We start from the raw sequence: 17460 nt of genomic DNA on the forward strand, positions 1-17460 counted from the left end.
AATAGTATCTAACAGAACAGACTTCAAATCACATGTTGTACTACTACACAATATACTCTATAATCCTGTGTATGCAGAAAATTCAATGATTGTGAAAAAATACAGCAGTTTAATATAAAAGTTCAACATTTAGTTCAAGGACCTAAGAATGTCAGATAGTAATAAAAATCAACCTACAATTAGATGAATGATGATTTATTTTGTATTACTTTGAATACCAAGATATTCTATTAATAAAAGCTTCCATGCAGAATAAAGTGAGAGCTATTGAGATACCATCAGACTTTTCTTCCACAGCACTGTATAAAATGCGGCATTGGAGAAGTATTTTTAGAGTTTCAGGAGAAAAGTTTGTGACCCAAGATTTCTAACCTCAGCCAAATCAACATTTATTAGTGAGAGCAGAACAACCTTCTCAGACACAAAATGACTCAGGAAGTATGCTACCCATTTATCTGTCTTGAAAAGATTACTCAAGGAAGTGCTTCATTCAACCAAGAAATGAATCAAAACCAATAAATTAACTCAATTTGAGGGTATGTGTGGTTCAAAGGAAAAGGCAGTGAGTAATGAACTTAACACAGAGTTGGTGTCTGAGTAATTGTTATAAACATAGTTATGAAACTTGACAAACGTCAAAAACTAACTCGTGGATGGAAAAGAACATATTGTTAAAAACAAATTAACAGCAATACCCAGTTTTATTTCAATAAAATAAGAATAGTAACAGGACTGAGGAAGAAAGAAGAAATGCTAGTATTTTAAATTTCTTATTCTGATATAGTAGAAGAATTATGTTTTATCAATAACGCTTATTGATTTATTTACCCATTTAGCAAATAGTTGTTTAGCATTTTCCTGTGCAAAGATCTGGTTCACAGTTGGTGTGGCAGAGATTAACAAGCAGGACTGGCTCTCTATTCATACTGCATACAATTTAATTAACAAATTAGATTGTTTTTAATGTGAAAAAGAAGAGGGTAAAGATAGTGTATGTAACTTAAAATCACTATAGCAAGTAAAGGGTTAAGAAAGTTTAAGCGATATTTCAAAAAATAGAAACAAAGATCAGATGGGAAACAAGAAAGCAATAAATGCAAAAGTCATGAAATGAAGTTCATGAGAAATTTCAGTCAACTTGTATAGATTTAACATTTGTTAAAAGAAAGTGATTTTTAGATTACATTAAACTATTTTTAGATGTAAACAGGAGACACTAATAAAATGTGGTGACAATATTTTCAGCAAAATAGATGAATGGGCAAACTATGACAGGAAAATGTAGACAAAAAACAAAGGCAGTGAATAAATACAAGAAAAAGTAGAATTCTAGGCAAAATTATTAAATTTAAAAAAGAGAAACATTTTATATTGATAAGGGTTTAGTTCACAGTGAAGCAGTCATAAACTGTTAGGCATCAGATAACATTCGAAATATATGTAAAACACAAACAATTACACTTAAGTAAATTAAAATTATACCTATATATAATTAATGATTTGACATTGCTATTTCTTCATCAATGCTAGATGTAACAGACAAAAATTATATTTAAAACATCATATAAATTTAATGATTTAAAAAATGAGCTGATTAAGCAGCTACATACACACGTGATACACATGTTAATGGAACATATATAAAAAACAATTCTACTGTAGTTAAAAAAATTCTTATTATATTCTAAAGTGTAGAACTTAGCCACATACTTTGATCATACCGAAATAAAACTAGAACTTAAAAAGAGAAGAATGACAGTTAAGACTCAAACTACTTAGAATGTTAACAAATAAATCTCCTAAGTAAACATTTGGCCAAATAAAAAAATCAAAGCTAAAGATTTAGAGAATTTAGAAAATAACAATAATGATAATTGTTAAGGAATATATGTAAAAATTTATGAAAGGTTCTGTAAACCTATACTCAATGGAAAATAATATTTTAATAATAATATTAATATAAATAATCTAAGCATTTGATTCAAAGAACTAGAAAAATAAAAATTTGATATACTGAAATGTAGTACATTTATAATCTTTAAAAATAATTATATCTTTTTAAATATTATAACTTTATCATTTGTATATCATCAGCCAAAGAACTGCCCATTTCAATAGTGGCTTTTATAACATTAAAGACAAAAATACTTGATTCTCAGGTCAGTTTCAGGGAAATAGTTTTTCTTTTCCTCAAATTTGTTGGTTTATGATTTTTAAGCTAAATTTGTCTTTAAATTTTATGTGCAATTTACAGCTTACTTTAGTTTGCACCCCATTATCCTCAGGTTAATCATCTATTTTGCACTGTGTTTAATTTTTAAACCAATCCCAAATGGACTTAGTGGCATGACAGTGCTCTGCTAGTAAATGTTTAACAGCCAGGACACTGTGTGTTGGGGGTGAGGAGGTGTGTGTGGTGGGTCGGGGGCACTGCGGATTTAAAGCATTTGCTACTTTCTGTGATGTAGAGTCTCATCATGTCCAATTTCATGCTACCACCTTGAGGCTACTGAATGTAAAATTGGGAAAAGATGCACAGAATTAGCTCTTGCTATCTAGTGCAAACACACCAATGCACATATACTGAATGTATGAGTACCTAATGATGGGTGGATGGATAGATGGGTGGAGGGAGGCAGGGAGGGAGGGAGGCAGGTAGGGATGGAAGTAGAGAGGAGATAAAATTATTCCTTGAAAAGGATACCAAATTAGCCAATATATTCTGTTGATTAGTTTTTTAAAAAAAAAAATTTTAAGCTTGGTCTTTCAATGCCATTTCTGAGCTAATATATTTTGTTGAAAACCTTTAAACAACTACGAGGGACCATTAAAATATTAGTATCAGGAATAAACAGAATAGGAATTCTGTTATAATCAGATACAGCTTTGAAATAGGTTTGAAAGTTTCTCTTAAAAGTACTGGTCAGTACTCTGCTCCTTGGTTCAGCAACCACAATTCACTGCACTCTCACAGTTCTTAACTAACACTTGTGTACTGGTGTAACCTTAACTACTAGATAGTTATCGTTGATAAACTGCCCAAAGTTCTAAAACATTAAGTTCTATAATTGAAGGAACACTACAACTTTCAGCAACTCCCTTAAGTTAGACAAGGAAAGTAGTGATTCTACTCTTGATACAATTTTTTTAAGGACTAGCCTATGACAGCCCATTTATGCCTAGTGTTCCATTATTGGAACGCTAAGCAGGTGGGAGTTATTTATATCCTACTGCGCAAGGTCATAGCCAAGGTCTGATTGTAAAAATTCAAAAACTTGCAACCTCAGACATACATGGGTTAAATTCTTAGTTAAGTGGTGCATAGTTTACATTTTGTCCCCACTATATCGACTAGAAATCTGAAGGCCTGAGAGAGCTCTTACCTAGTGAATGACTGGGTTCCTTGACTCAGATGTATGAGATGCTAAGCCCAGCACACAAACTTTATAAATGTTTTTGAACTGATCTTTTTGCTAATTAGTCTAGGTTCTAGATTCATTAAATTGAGTTTGTATATATACACACATATATATAAAAAATATATATATAAATCTTACTACAACTCAACCATTACAGGGCTCACTATTTATTTCATTTGTCAAGTCCTAGTCCCAGTTTGAAATTTTAAAACAGTAAAATATAATGAAATTCACATACAACTAAAATCTTTAAGTTCAACACAGTAAGAAAAGTGTTCTTTGACTATAATATTATTCTTGGTGAGAAGTACAACTAATCATTTGGTATAATTCCTATTGCTTGTAATTGCTCCTCTTAGATTTTTTTTCCTCCAGATTTCATCTTACCCCCTCAAGATGCTACCATCAAATGTGAAAAGAAGACAATTTGTGATCCAAAAAGCAAACCCCCAAAGCAGTAACATTACATCTTAAATCTTTCCAATTACACCTCCAGCTACTAAGCAGTTAATATTTTGCCTTCTCTACAGACCACTGTCAAATCTTCATGCAGATGACTTGGAGCAGTTGTGCTGGATTTGCAAAGTATATTTGCAAAGACATGGAGGAGACGATAAAAACAGTTGCTTTGTTATCAAAATATACACATACATATAGTATGATGGGTGCTGCAATAAACGTGGGAGTACACGTACCTCTTTGAGAGCCTGATTTCATTTCCTTTGGCTGTATACCCAGAAGTGAGATTGCTGGGCCATACTGTAGTTCTATTTTTAACTTTCTGAGGCACTCTCCTACTGTTTTCCACAACTGCTCCATCTTTTTACATCCGTACCATATGTGACCATATGGATGAACCTGGAGGACATTATGCTAAGCGAAATAAGCCAGTCACAGAAGAACAAATGCTGCATTATTCCACTTATAGGAGGTATCTAAAATAGTCAAACTCATAGAAACAGAAAGTGAAATGGTGGTTGCCTGGGGCTGGGGGAAGGGGAAATAGGAATTTGCTGTTCAATGGATATATAGTTTCAGTCATGCAAGATGAATAGGTTCTAGAGATCTGCTGTACAGCACTGTGTCCATACTTAATACTGTATTGTGCACTTAGAGTTTGTCAAGAGGCTAGATCTCATGCTAAGTGTTTACCACAAAAAAAAATGTTTAATTAGAAAATGCTAAATAAAATACTAGCAAATTTTAAAAATAAAGAACCAGGATATTGTCTATTTAAAGAGTTTCCAACATTATAGAGTAAATAGATGATTATTTTAGAATCACTTTATGCATGTTCCACTTAAACATGCCAAAGGAACTTTCTGCTAATGAACATGTTAATAACTGGAATATCATGTTCAAATCTGCAAAGGAGGGATGCAACACCTATTTAAAGGAAAATTCTTACATATTTCTATGTAGGTATTGAAAATTTCTAAAAGAGCAGCTATCAGAAATCGCAAAATTTATAAAAGAATAAAGGAATAATTCAGTGATTTATGGAAGCCATGCTGCAAATAATTAAAGACAAAACCTAGGCATTACCATTCAGGACATAGGCATGGGCAAGGACTTCATGTCTAAAACACCAAAAGCAATGGCAACAAAAGCCAAAACTGACAAATGGGATCTAATTAAACTAAAGAGTTTCTGCACAGCAAAAGAAACTACCATCAGAGCGAACAGGCAACCTACAAAATGGGAGAAAATTTTCGCAACCTACTCATCTGACAAAGGGCTAATATCCAGAATCTACAGTGAACTCAAACAAATTTACAAGAAAAAAACAAACAACCCCATCAAAAAGTGGGCAAAGGATATGAACAGACACTTCTCAAAAGAAGACTTTTATGCAGCCAAAAGACACATGAAAAAATGCTCATCATCACTGGCCATCAGAGAAATGCAAATCAAAACCACAATGATATACCATCTCACACCAGTTAGAATGGCAATCATTAAAAAGTCAGGAAACAACAGGTGCTGGAGAGGATGTGGAGAAATAGGAACACTTTTACACTGTTGGTGGGACTGTAAACTACTTCAACCATTGTGGAAGTCAGTGTGGCGATTCCTCAGGGATCTAGAACTAGAAATACCATTTGACCCAGCCATCCCATTACTGGGTATATACCCAAAGGACTATAAATCATGCTGCTATAAAGACACATGCACACGTATGTTTATTGTGGCACTATTCACAATAGCAAAGACTTGGAAGCAACCCAAATGTCCAACAATGATAGACTGGATTAAGAAAATGTGGCACATATACACCACGGAATACTATGCATAAAAAATTATGAGTTCATGTCCTTTGTAGGGACGTGGATGAAACTGGAAATCATCATTCTCAGTAAACTGTCACAAGGACAAAAAGCCAAACACCGCATGTTTTCACTCATAGATGGGAATTGAACAATGAGAACACATGGACACAGGAAGGGGAACATCACACTCTGGGGACTGTTGTGGGGTGGGGGGAGGGGGGAGGGATAGCATTAGGAGATATACCTAATGCTAAATGAAGAGTTAATGAGTGCAGCACACCAGCATGGCACATGTATACATATGTAACTAACCTGCACATTGTGCACATGTACCCTAAAACTGAAAGTATAATTATAATAAAAAAAAGAAATGGCATCAACATGAAGCTGCCCATTCCACTGAAGTTCTGAAATCTTTCATCATGTAAATAATTTCCATATTTCTCTTTTATAATAAACTAATGATAACTAATGACAAAAAAAAGAAAGATTTAAGTTGAAAATAGAAAAAAGTAGGACGTGCCTAAATATCAGTATAAGAATTAATAAAAAGTGGAGTTTTCTTGTCGCTTCTATCAACTTAATATCCCAAGCATCAACGTAGATTGATGACTCTCTCTAACATTAAAAAAAGAGGAAATAATAACATAATTAAAAAGAAAAACAGAAAAAAATAGTGAAATGCAATCACTTCCACCACTGTGACTTTGGTCCTGGTCTTCCTCATTTCCAGTCTCGATTATAGCAATAGCATCTTAACTGGTTTCTCTGCTTCCAAGCTTATACATTACCTTCTGTTCTCCACGTGGTAGTTAGAATAATCCCTAGACAACTAAAATCAGATGAAGTTATTCCTGTGGTTGAAACATCACATTCCGGATTAAATGCTTTCTGTAGTCTAAAATGTCCTAGGCATATAGGACATTTTATCTTTTAGACTTCATCTCCAATGACTTTCTCTTTTTCTTTCAGCAATTCAGTTTCATGGGCCTTTTCGTGATTCCTTAAATGTGCCAGGGATGCTTTTGCCCCCTTTATCTTTGTAGCCTTTCTTTCCTCTTCTCGAGATATTCTTCTCCCAAATATCTGTGGAGCTAATTCCCTCGCTTTAATCCAGCTCTGCTTGAGTGTCGCCTCGTCAGAAAATCCTTTCTCAACTCCACTATCTAAAAAAGCCCACTCAGACACTTCCTATTCCCTCATGCATCTTTATTTTCTTTAAAGGACATTTTAGCTGACCTATGACATGTCGATTGGTTCATTTTTCACTTGCTCCCTTCTTCCCAATAAGAATGTAAACTACGTGCTAGGTGGGACTTTATGGGTTTGGGTCACTCTGATGCCCCCAGAACCTAGTACCTTTACTAAAGTAGGTCTTCACACATTTGCTGAGTGAATGAAGTAATAAAACCAAGTGATATGTTCACGCAACGGAAAACTATACAGCAGTTCACATCAATAAACTAAATAAATATTATCAGCCTGGAAAATATGTCAAACCACAATGCTGAGAAAAAGCAAGTTGAAGAATATTATGCTGAAATTGAAGACATTTAAATCAAAGTGGCCTAGTTTGGAGAATCTGTATTACTTCCTCTACCAAAACATTCAAAGTTTACACACACACACACACACACACACACACACAGAACAATTATTTATAATTTTAAGATGAGAAAGCTGAGTCCCAGGAAGTGTGATCACTTGCCTTAAGTCACAGAGCCATGCGTGAGTAATGACATGGGGCAAGGACTGAAAATGACCAGTTTACTTGCCTCCTTCATTCTTCCAATGACCTTAATAGTGCTAAGAATTTTATGCAAAATAGCACTCAGATATGACCTTCCTGAGAGCTCCTCAGTGAAAGCAGGACCACCACTATTCTCTCTTTTCTTCTTTCTCACCATTACCATAGGTGAAGTAAGTATGAATATTACTCCAAAAATGTGAATGCAAAAAGCAAATCATTTCTTTCTTTTTCTTGTCTCTTATAGTGTACACCATGCTGCCTACATGGCGCAAAATTTACTCAGGACTTATCAATGCCCACCCTCCCCTCACACCACTGATCTGTGAGGGCTCAGAGATTGTATATAAAGCAAAATATTCATGCAGGCCCTTCAGTCATCCTTGGGTCACCCTGATCATTATGGAATGGCTTAATGTCCAGGTTTGCATCTTTCTTGCAGCCCCTAATTAAGGACCATGCTTGAGCAACATGCAAGCTCTGTGCTCTGGGGAGCCTTGAAATGTTTTAAATCCACCACATGGACAGTGATTCTTCTACCACTTTCCATGGGTTCCCACCACTCATAAAATCCCCCAAATTTTGTGAGAGTTGTCTTGGGAATACCTTCTTACCTCACCTGGTGGTCTCGCCTGCCATGTATATCATGTTGTCAGTTGTCTTGGGCTAATGGAAAAAGAAGGTGGGCAGGGATGGGGAGGATCAGTGGGAAGATGAGTGGAAGGCAGATCCCGAGTGCAGTGGTGTATGAAGCCTACACATAAATAAAAGCCAAGCTACAATTGTGATGTAAGCAAGGAAGGAGCAGTTCATGATGCCGTGAGGGACTTTGCAAGAATTTCTTGAGAAATTCCCAGTCAGCAGAGGCCTAAGGTATAAGTAAGGGTTAAGAAAGGGCAGCAGGATGAAGAGCATCCTGGGGGAAAAAAAAGCTGCTGCAATGAAACAAAGTGGGAGGGAACATGGTGCACATGCCACACAGTAAGTGCTCGGTAAATGCGCGTTACTGTAATAATAACTTATTATTATCACTATTTAGGGTATATATCTAAATAAGATATTTTTCTCTGTTCAGAACAGAGATGTTTGGAAAATTAAGCATAAATACAATTGAAAACGTGAGAAACATCCAATACAGGAAGTAAAAAGAGAGACAATCAAAGCCATGGATGTGAGCCTGACGGGTTTCACCCAGCCCTAACTAAGAGAGGCAAAGGACAGCACTCATGAACAGCCAGATCAGAGGGGAAAAAAAAGACTTTTCCTGGGAAGGCTGGGTTTGTAAAGGAACATTAGGGAAAGAGAGAGAACAACATGATAAGCTGCATTCTCACACATTTATGATACAATTCCTTTCCCCACCCCAACTCTCCAGGTTTCCTGAATTAATTGGAAGGAAACTATTATATTTCCTTAATTCCTGAAGTGGGAGTTAAATCTAAATCTAACAAATGACGTTTTCTTTTTCTTTTCTTTTCTTTTCTTTTCTTTTTTTTTTTTTTGAGATGGAGTTTCACTCTTGTTGCCCAGGCTGGACAGGCTGGAATACAATGGCGTGATCCTGGCTCTCTGCAACCTCCGACTCCCAGGTTCAAGTGATTCTCCTGCCTCAGCCTCCCAACTAGCTGGAATTACAGGCACATGCCACCACACCCAGCTAATTTCTTTTATTTTTAGTAGAGACAGGGTTTCACTATGTTGGCCAGGCTGGTCTCAAACTCCTGACCTCGTGATCTGCCCACCTCAGCCTCCCAAAGTGTTGGGATTACAGGTGTGAGCCACCGCACCCAGCCAATGTTTCCTTATTTCTATTTTTATACTAGTAGAAGTTTCAACTGACCAGTCTCCACTGAATGATACACTAAGCCAAGATATTTTAATTTTCTCTAATAAATGTTTTCACTTCTTTTCTTTTCTCTTTTCTCTTATCTCCCAAGCACAGCCATCCCACCATAGGAAAATAGAAAGAAAACTTAAAATTTACCAATGGATAGGGCATCAGTCCACTCAAACAGAAAACAGTTAAGTGCTGCAATGTGTAGCAAGATCTGCTTATTATATCTTTAGTTTCCTTCAGGAAGACATATGGTTGCATTCGGGAACCCATTTCTTCTTCCCCCTGAAACTTACAAAAGAGTGGTACACAACTTCCTCTTTCCTTCTCTCTTCTCCCCCCATTCCGTATCCACATAAGCTCCTACCCATCCCCATAGCCTCGGGCTCCTGAAGTGATGAGATCACAGGCTTGGGCCACCATGCTGGCTGAAGATACTCTTTTAGGGGTAGATGGAGACCCTGTCACTGACGATTTGACTCCTGTTTTCTGGCCAGTTCTTCTGAAGCCTGTGCTTAATATAACCACAGAATGTACCTTTTGAAACTTCTCCAGCATCTGAAGTAGGTGACAATCTAAACATAAAAGTACTTAGAAATTCCAGTTATCATTTTGAAACAGTGTTCCTTTTGTTTCAAGATTCACATTGGATTAGATTAGTTTGGCCCTGAGAATACATATTGCTTGCCAGTGATCTCCAGACATCCTTAACACTGCCCCAAAATAAAACTAGACCCCCAGCCCCAGGAAAAGATCAACATTGATAAAGGACACAGCATGGTGTGTGTTTTCTCAGGACTTGTGTCTTCTTAATTAAATATTTTTCAGCCCCTGTCTCAGAAAATGGAAAGCACAATTGAAGTAACACAAGGCACATAGTGTTTTAAGTTTGTCTATGAAATGGAAACTAAAGGCCACAATATTATACTGCAGCTATTACTAAGTAACTTTCAAGGCTATTCTTTGAGAACATAAACAATAGACCAAAAAGTCATAAAATGTGTTAATTTTATTAAACAAAAAATGATTGTGTAACATTTCCTAAAAGTGATATTATCATTATATAACCCTCACTGATAATAATAGATGGGTGGATTTTTTTTTACTTTTTTAATTTTATTATTATTATACTTTAAGTTTTAGGGTCATGTGCACAACGTGCAGGTTTGTTACATATGTATACATGTGCCATGTTGGTGTGCTGCACCCATTAACTTGTCATTTAGCATTAGGTATATCTCCTAATGCTATCCCTCCCCACTCCCCCACCCCACAACAGTCCCCGGTGTGTGATGTTCCCCTTCCTGTGTGCATGTGTTCTCATTGTTCAATTCCCATCATTTTAATATGCTTTAAATAAAAGGGTGGTCAGCCCTGATTTCACATGGGATGTATTCACTATGAGGCTGAATCACTCCTGTCCTTTATCATGCCGCCTATGTCTGTCCCAAGAATGTTGCCAAAGAAAGTAATACTGGTGACTCCCAGTGTCCTGGAATTTCTCAAAAGTTTTTCACAGAACCATACTTCCGACAGCTGAATTGTTTGGAAAATAATTGGCATGCTACTTACTGAATTACAGGAGAGTCTATCTGAAATTAAACTTGAAATCAAAACGAAAGCCTTTACGGGATTCCAGCAAAATCTGAAAGTGAGATCAAAGGCAGTGAAATGTGTAATTACATCACCCAAAAGCTTCTTTTCAATAAATAATTTGGACATGTGAACCTACTAAGTGATAAATGCTAATCACACATTCACTCATTTAAGTTCTAAATTCAATCTGAGACAAGCGAGATTACATTTTTAAACATTAAAAATTTATTTATAGACTTAAAGTTTATAACTTATTTACTTTCTAAATTATATTGAGATTATTTGCAATAATTTTAAAAATAAGATTTTTCTTCCTAAAATGCCAATAGAATCCCTTTGAGAAATACGGTAGGTACTACCTGAGAAAATTCAGGGTTACATTATTAATGGCAAAGTGGTAGGGAAGTATAATTTGGGGAGAAGAGTGGGAGAGGGAAAAAAGTCTATGGATAGATTATCAGCAGTGACTGCCATGGGAGGGTTATGGAGCTATTCCAGAATAGTCTTGGCCCAGCTGAAGCCCCATATCCTGTTGATTTCTGATTAGGACATACTCCATGTTTGCTCACCCATCGTGAGTCAGAATCAAGTTTTGTCATGTGGTGGATGGGATCCATTTTTACAACTTGAATGCCACATATTGCACCAACTACCCTTTTTATACATGGGATTTAATGTGTAACTTTTGGATCAACCTAATGATTATACAACTTTGTTTACTTTGTATTACATGATTAATTATGACATAACAGAAGTGGGTTGAAATTCTCCCACTAGAGTGCCATATAATGCAACAATTTAAAACATAGTCCCTGGAACACAACTGCCTGAGTTCAAACCCTCACCTGTGTTGCTCTGAAAAAATTCCATAGCACCAGAAACTCAATATTTTCATCAATAAAACTGGAAGTAATAAGCAGTGATTAAATGTATGAACTCTAAAACAAAATGCCTGATTTTAATGTTGGCATTTTCTACTTATATTCTGTGTGATCTAAAACAAATTACTTAATTTGTTGCCTATGCCTGAATTTTCTGATCTATAAAATGACAATAATAATAGCAATATAGCCCAATCAGTTCTTAAGTAAAGACTAAATTATATACTATTATATACCTAATTGCTTTTCCAAAAGATCGTTAAAAATTGCCCCTATTCTTGGGTACTATCAGTTTTATTTTTAACAGTCTGATAGAAAAATCAACTGAATTTTAAAAATAACCCTGACTGGATGAACTTTTTCTCATAGATATAACGCCCGTTTTTAACATTTATTCAAAATCTTTGCAATTCTGTTTGTTATTAACGTTTCCTTGTAATTTTGTGGAAACTTGCTATATGTGAAGAGTATTTCATCTTTGTCTAATTTTCATTCATTTATTAATTCTACAGATATTTACTGAGTGCCTACTATATACTAGAAACTATTACAGGTGCTGGGGACACAGCTATGAACAAATTAGATCAAAATCCCTGCCTTTATGAAGCTGATGTTCTGTCATTGAGACCAAAAATAAATTAATCAATAATTGTATGCTCTACAAAAAAAACAGTAAAGGGATATAGAGTGCTTAGATTGGGGAAGGATTAGTTGTTTTAACTAGAGTGGTCAGGGTGGGCATCATGAAGAAGATGACACCTGAGCAAACATCTTAAGGAAGTAAGGAGAAGAGACACTGAGATCACCGGGGAGATAACATCCAAGGCACATCAACGAGCAAATACAAATTAGACACGAATTTGGCTGAGATGTTTAGGAACAATTAGCCAGCGGTGCAAACAAGAAAAGGTGGGGCAAGAAGAAATAAAGGAGTGCAGATGTATGATGTATATATGATATTATAAGGTTTTTAACTTTAATTTTGAGTAAGATAGAAGCAATTGGAAAATTTGTGGCAGATTTTCATGATCTGACTTATTTTTTAACAGGTTCACTCTGTCTATGATCTTGACCACAGACTATGGGGGCAAGGACAGAAGCAAGAAGACCAAGTAGAAGTTTATTATAGGCCGGGCGCAATGGCTGACGCCTGTAATCCCAGCACTTTGGGAGGCAGAGGCGGGCGGATCACGAGGTCAGGAGATCAAGACCATCCTGGCTAACGCTGTGAAACTCCGTCTCTACTAAAAATACAAAAAATTAGGCAGGCGTGGTAGCGGACGCCTGTAGTCCTAGCTACTCGGGAGGCTGAGGCAGGAGAATGGCGTGAACCCGGGAGGCGGAGCTTGCAGTGAGCCGAGATCGTGCCACTGCACTCCAGCCTGGGCGACAGAGTAAGACTCCGTCTCAAAAAAAAAAAAAAGATTATAATAATTCAGGAAAGAAATTATGGTGTCTTGGGTTATGACAGTAGCAGTGAAATGTAAAATGTAGTAAATTATGGATAGGTAGAGCCAACAGAATTCACTAACATATTGGATAGAGGGTATTCAACAGAGTGAAATCAAGAATGACTCCAAGGATTTTGGCCTGAGCATTTGGAAAGATAGAGTTTACATTTACTCTAATGGCAAACACTGTGAGAAGCCTGAGTTTTAGAGAGAATATGAGGAGTTCAGTTCTGGGCATGTTAAGTTTAAGATGCTTATTAGATATCCAAACAGAAATGCTGTGTGAGAAGCTGGATGTAAGAGGCTAGAGTTCACGGGAGAGGTCCAGGCTGGAATTGTACATGTGGAAGTCAACCAATGGAGGGTGCTTAGGCCATAAGACTGGGTGAGATCTAGAATGGAGTGGAGGTTGGTAAAGAAGAGATCTTGGGGACTGAGCTGTGGAGCAATCCAGTGTTACAAGTTCAAGAAAATAAGTCAGAACAAGCCAAGGCAGTGGAGAAAGAAAAGCCAGAAACTGAGGAGAAAACCCAGGAGAGAGCAGTGACTTGGGGATCAAGTTAAGTATTTCATGAAGAGAATGCCAATGGTGCTTATAGGTCAAGTCAGTTGAAGACTGAGTATCACCAGTTGAATTTTGTAAGATTAGAAGTCATATTGACCTAGGTAAGAGCAATTTCAGTGGAGTGGTGGAAGCAAAGTCTTCATTAGAAGGAATCTGAGGTCGAAAGGGAGAAGAAGAATTGAAACAGTAGACAATCATTTCTACAGATTTTGCCTTAATGAGGAACAGAGTTATGTTACAGTAGGTGGAGGGTGTGTGACATCGGTAAAGGATTTTTTTAATGGGGGAAATTAAAGCATATGCTTTTTATGGAAAGGATTTAGTTGAGAAGGAAAAACTGATGATGAAGAAAAGAGATGGAAGCAAAGCTGAGCTTTTCCCTGAGGGGTTGAAAGAGAATATCATCTACTAAAAAAGTAGAAATATTTGCTTTGGATATACAGACAGAAAATTATTAGAAATAGGAGAGTAAACAGGTACTGATATTGATAAGTAGGTATTTGTGGAGGTGGGAAATTCTGCAATTTTCGCTCTGAGTTTTTCTATTTTCTCAAGAAAATAGGAAGCAAAGATTGTCAGCTGAATGTGAGTTTAGGGCTTGAGAATAAAGGAAAAGTTGTAAACAGAGACCTGGATTGAGTAGGAGAGTGAAAATCTAGGAAAATACAAAATGACTGACAAGCAAAATAAAGACCCATTTGAAGTTAGTGGCAATAAATTTGAAGCAAAACCCATCAATATAGCTTTTTTCTTTCCAGTATTCATCTGCCTAGTGCAGGTGTATAGTATAAGGAGTGATGGATTTAATGGAAATTGGGGTTTTGAATAAAAAGGAAAGAGATGTCAAGGAAGTTATGATTGGCTTTGGAGTTTATCTGGTAAAAGAAGGAAGCGAGTGAGATTTTGTAACGGTAAGATTGATGATAGATAGATAGATCCTAGTAGTGGTCAAGGGATGTTTAGGGTTTGGGCATTTTGCAGCTGTGAGATGGAAAGAAATGTAGAGATTAAAGAGTAATACATATTAATAGTTCATGAATGTGTAACAACCTATCCTAAAATTTAGTTGTTTAAAAAAAACAACCATTTTAGTATTATATCTCATGATTTGCAGGTCAGAGATTTGGGCAAGACTTAGCTAAATGATTCTTCCACTCCGTGTTGTGTTGACTGTGTTCATCTGATGGCTGTCCTCATCTCAGCCAACTCCAAGACAGCTCAGCTTACATTTCTGGTGCCTTAATGGACTTGGCTGGAAGGCTAACCTCAGCTGGACACTCTTCCATGTGGCCTCAGGTCCTCTACAGGTAGATTCTGCAGAATGGCTCTTAGCCTTCTTAGATGGTAGTTCAGTGCTCCAAAGTGAGTGTTTCAAGAAACATAAAGTGGGAGCTGCCAGTCTCTTAAGGTCAGGTCCTGGAAAGTGATACAACTTAACTTCTGTTGTATATTAGTGGTCAAAGCAACCAAAGGACCTGCTGAGATTCAAGGGAAAGGGAAGTGTACCTCACTTCTGATAAACAGAGTACTAACTGTATCAAAAAATGTATGTCCATATTTAATCTGCTATCGCAGTGATCTGGACTTCTTGTGGTAGGTGACAGAAATAGAGTAAAAAATTTCAGTGCAATTAATGTTGATAGCCTCAACATAGAAAATGGAGGCAATGCTATGAGTGTTCAGGGATTGAAAAGATGAGGGTCTTTCCAATGGCAGAGAGAGTTCTTGGGCTTCTTCTTGACCTTTCCTGAGGAAAGCAGGGGACCTGGGAGAGGTGTAGTATTATACTAAAAAAGCTGTACTGCCTCTTAAAAATCTGCCATCAAAGGATTTGGATGATACTTTATATGTTGAAACTATTTGTGTCTCTATATCTATCAATTAACTGTGCTTACCTTCTACCTATATTTTGTTGTCATATCTTATTGTATTTTATTTGGCTTCATTTGTTCTTAAATATAGTTCAATTAATTCATTCTTTCACTTATGGACTGTATTTATTATTATTTATATTTATACTTTCCCCACTCTAAGATTATAAAAATTACTAAACTGTATTTTCTTCTGGTACTTGATAGTTGCTTTAAAAATGTTAAGTATAACAAAAATTAAGATATACAACACAAGTTATCATATAATTTTGGAGTAATGAGTATGGCCAGTTCCCCAAAAGAGCATTTCATTCTCTGTCCTAATCATCCCTCTTCAGCTATCCACTATCCTGCTGCTGATGGCAATCTCTGCCTTGGTTTTGTCTATAATTTTGGCACCTAAGCATGCATCTCTAAACTTTATGGTTTTCATATCCCCGTGTCTGTGTGCGCATATGCATGCATGTGATATGTGTAACTTTAATGTAATAATTTGTTTTGTGCTCTTTTGTGACCTGTTAATTTCACACAAAATTGTGAAAGTCTTTTCAACTTTGCAGCCTGGGTTCATACATTCTCACTGCAGTGCGTTTTATTTTGAATGAATATATTACAATTAACTTATGCAATTGTTGACATGCATTTGGTTTGCTTTCAGTTCAGAATTATGAATAATAATATGAATTTTCTTGGTGCTCATGTGCATGCATTTCTGGAGTGGTATTGAAATGGGTCTAAGTTAAACATATCTTCCATTTGGTATCTGAACATCAAATGCTGTCCCATTGTAGGTGTACTGATTCACACTCTCACTGCCATGGGGTAGAAGTGCCTTTCCACCATATGCTCCAACCAAAATGACCATGAGTCATTTTCATTTTAGCCCTTCTGTGTGTCACAATGTCTCACTGTGGTTTTACTTTGCACTTCTCTGATTACTAATGATGTTAAGGCACACTTTCATACATTCATAGACCATTAGGATATTTTGTTTTGTGAGGTTTATTGTCAATTTTCTGCTAGGTTGTGGCTCTTTTTCCTGTGGATTTATATGACTTTTTCATATATTCAGGAAACATTCCCTTTGTTGAATATATATTCTTTTTACATAGTCAAGTACATTTATCTTTCCCTTTATTTTTAAAGAAAACATCCTTTTACCAAAGCCATGAATATACTCTCCTGTATTTCCATCTAAGAAGATTTATTGTTTGGCCTTTTACATGTACAACCCACATAGAATTAATTTTGTGTGTGATGCTGATGTCGATTAAACTTCATTTTTTCTGTATTGATATGGACTTTCCCAATTCAACTCATTTTCCCAATTCAACTAAATGAATTTCAGTTTAATTCCCCTTCCCCATTGCTCTAGAGGGCCAACATTTTTATAAATCAAGGGTCCGTATCTGTGAGTTTGTTTCAGGGTCTGTGGTACTGGTCTATCATTTTAGTTAGGTGTAATTAGTAAAGCTTTTAAAACAAGTATTTATATGTGGTAAATCAAGTCTCCCCACTTCTTTTTTTATAATAGTGTCTTAACTAATCTTAGCCCTTTGCATTTCAAAATAAATGTTATAATCAACTTGTTAACATATAGCACATTTTTTAAATAATAACTATTATGATTTTGCCTGAGAGTGCCTTGAATCTCTAAATCAATTACTATGAGAATAATTGACATATTTATATGCTGAATTTTCTAAGCACGATCTTTTTCTCACATTTATTAACTATTCTTTGACTTATCTCAGCAATGATTTATAATTTTCCATGTAGAAGTCTTGCACATCTTTCTCAATTGTAGTCTAAGGTATTTGATATTT

At 36.0% G+C, this 17460-nt stretch overlaps 1 long non-coding RNA gene across 1 annotated transcript in view; it reads right to left on the reverse strand.

The window, feature by feature from the left end:
• Positions 1 to 17460, reverse strand: part of LOC129138189 (uncharacterized) — a 135427-nt gene that overhangs the window by 45100 nt on the left and 72867 nt on the right. The window contains exon 3 of the long non-coding RNA XR_008541253.2: positions 10843 to 10915. This is a non-coding gene — a long non-coding RNA (uncharacterized LOC129138189). The remainder of the gene's footprint in view (positions 1 to 10842; positions 10916 to 17460) is intronic.

Source organism: Pan troglodytes, chromosome 21, assembly GCF_028858775.2.
Source record: "Pan troglodytes isolate AG18354 chromosome 21, NHGRI_mPanTro3-v2.0_pri, whole genome shotgun sequence".
Classification (NCBI taxonomy): domain Eukaryota; kingdom Metazoa; phylum Chordata; class Mammalia; order Primates; family Hominidae; genus Pan; species Pan troglodytes.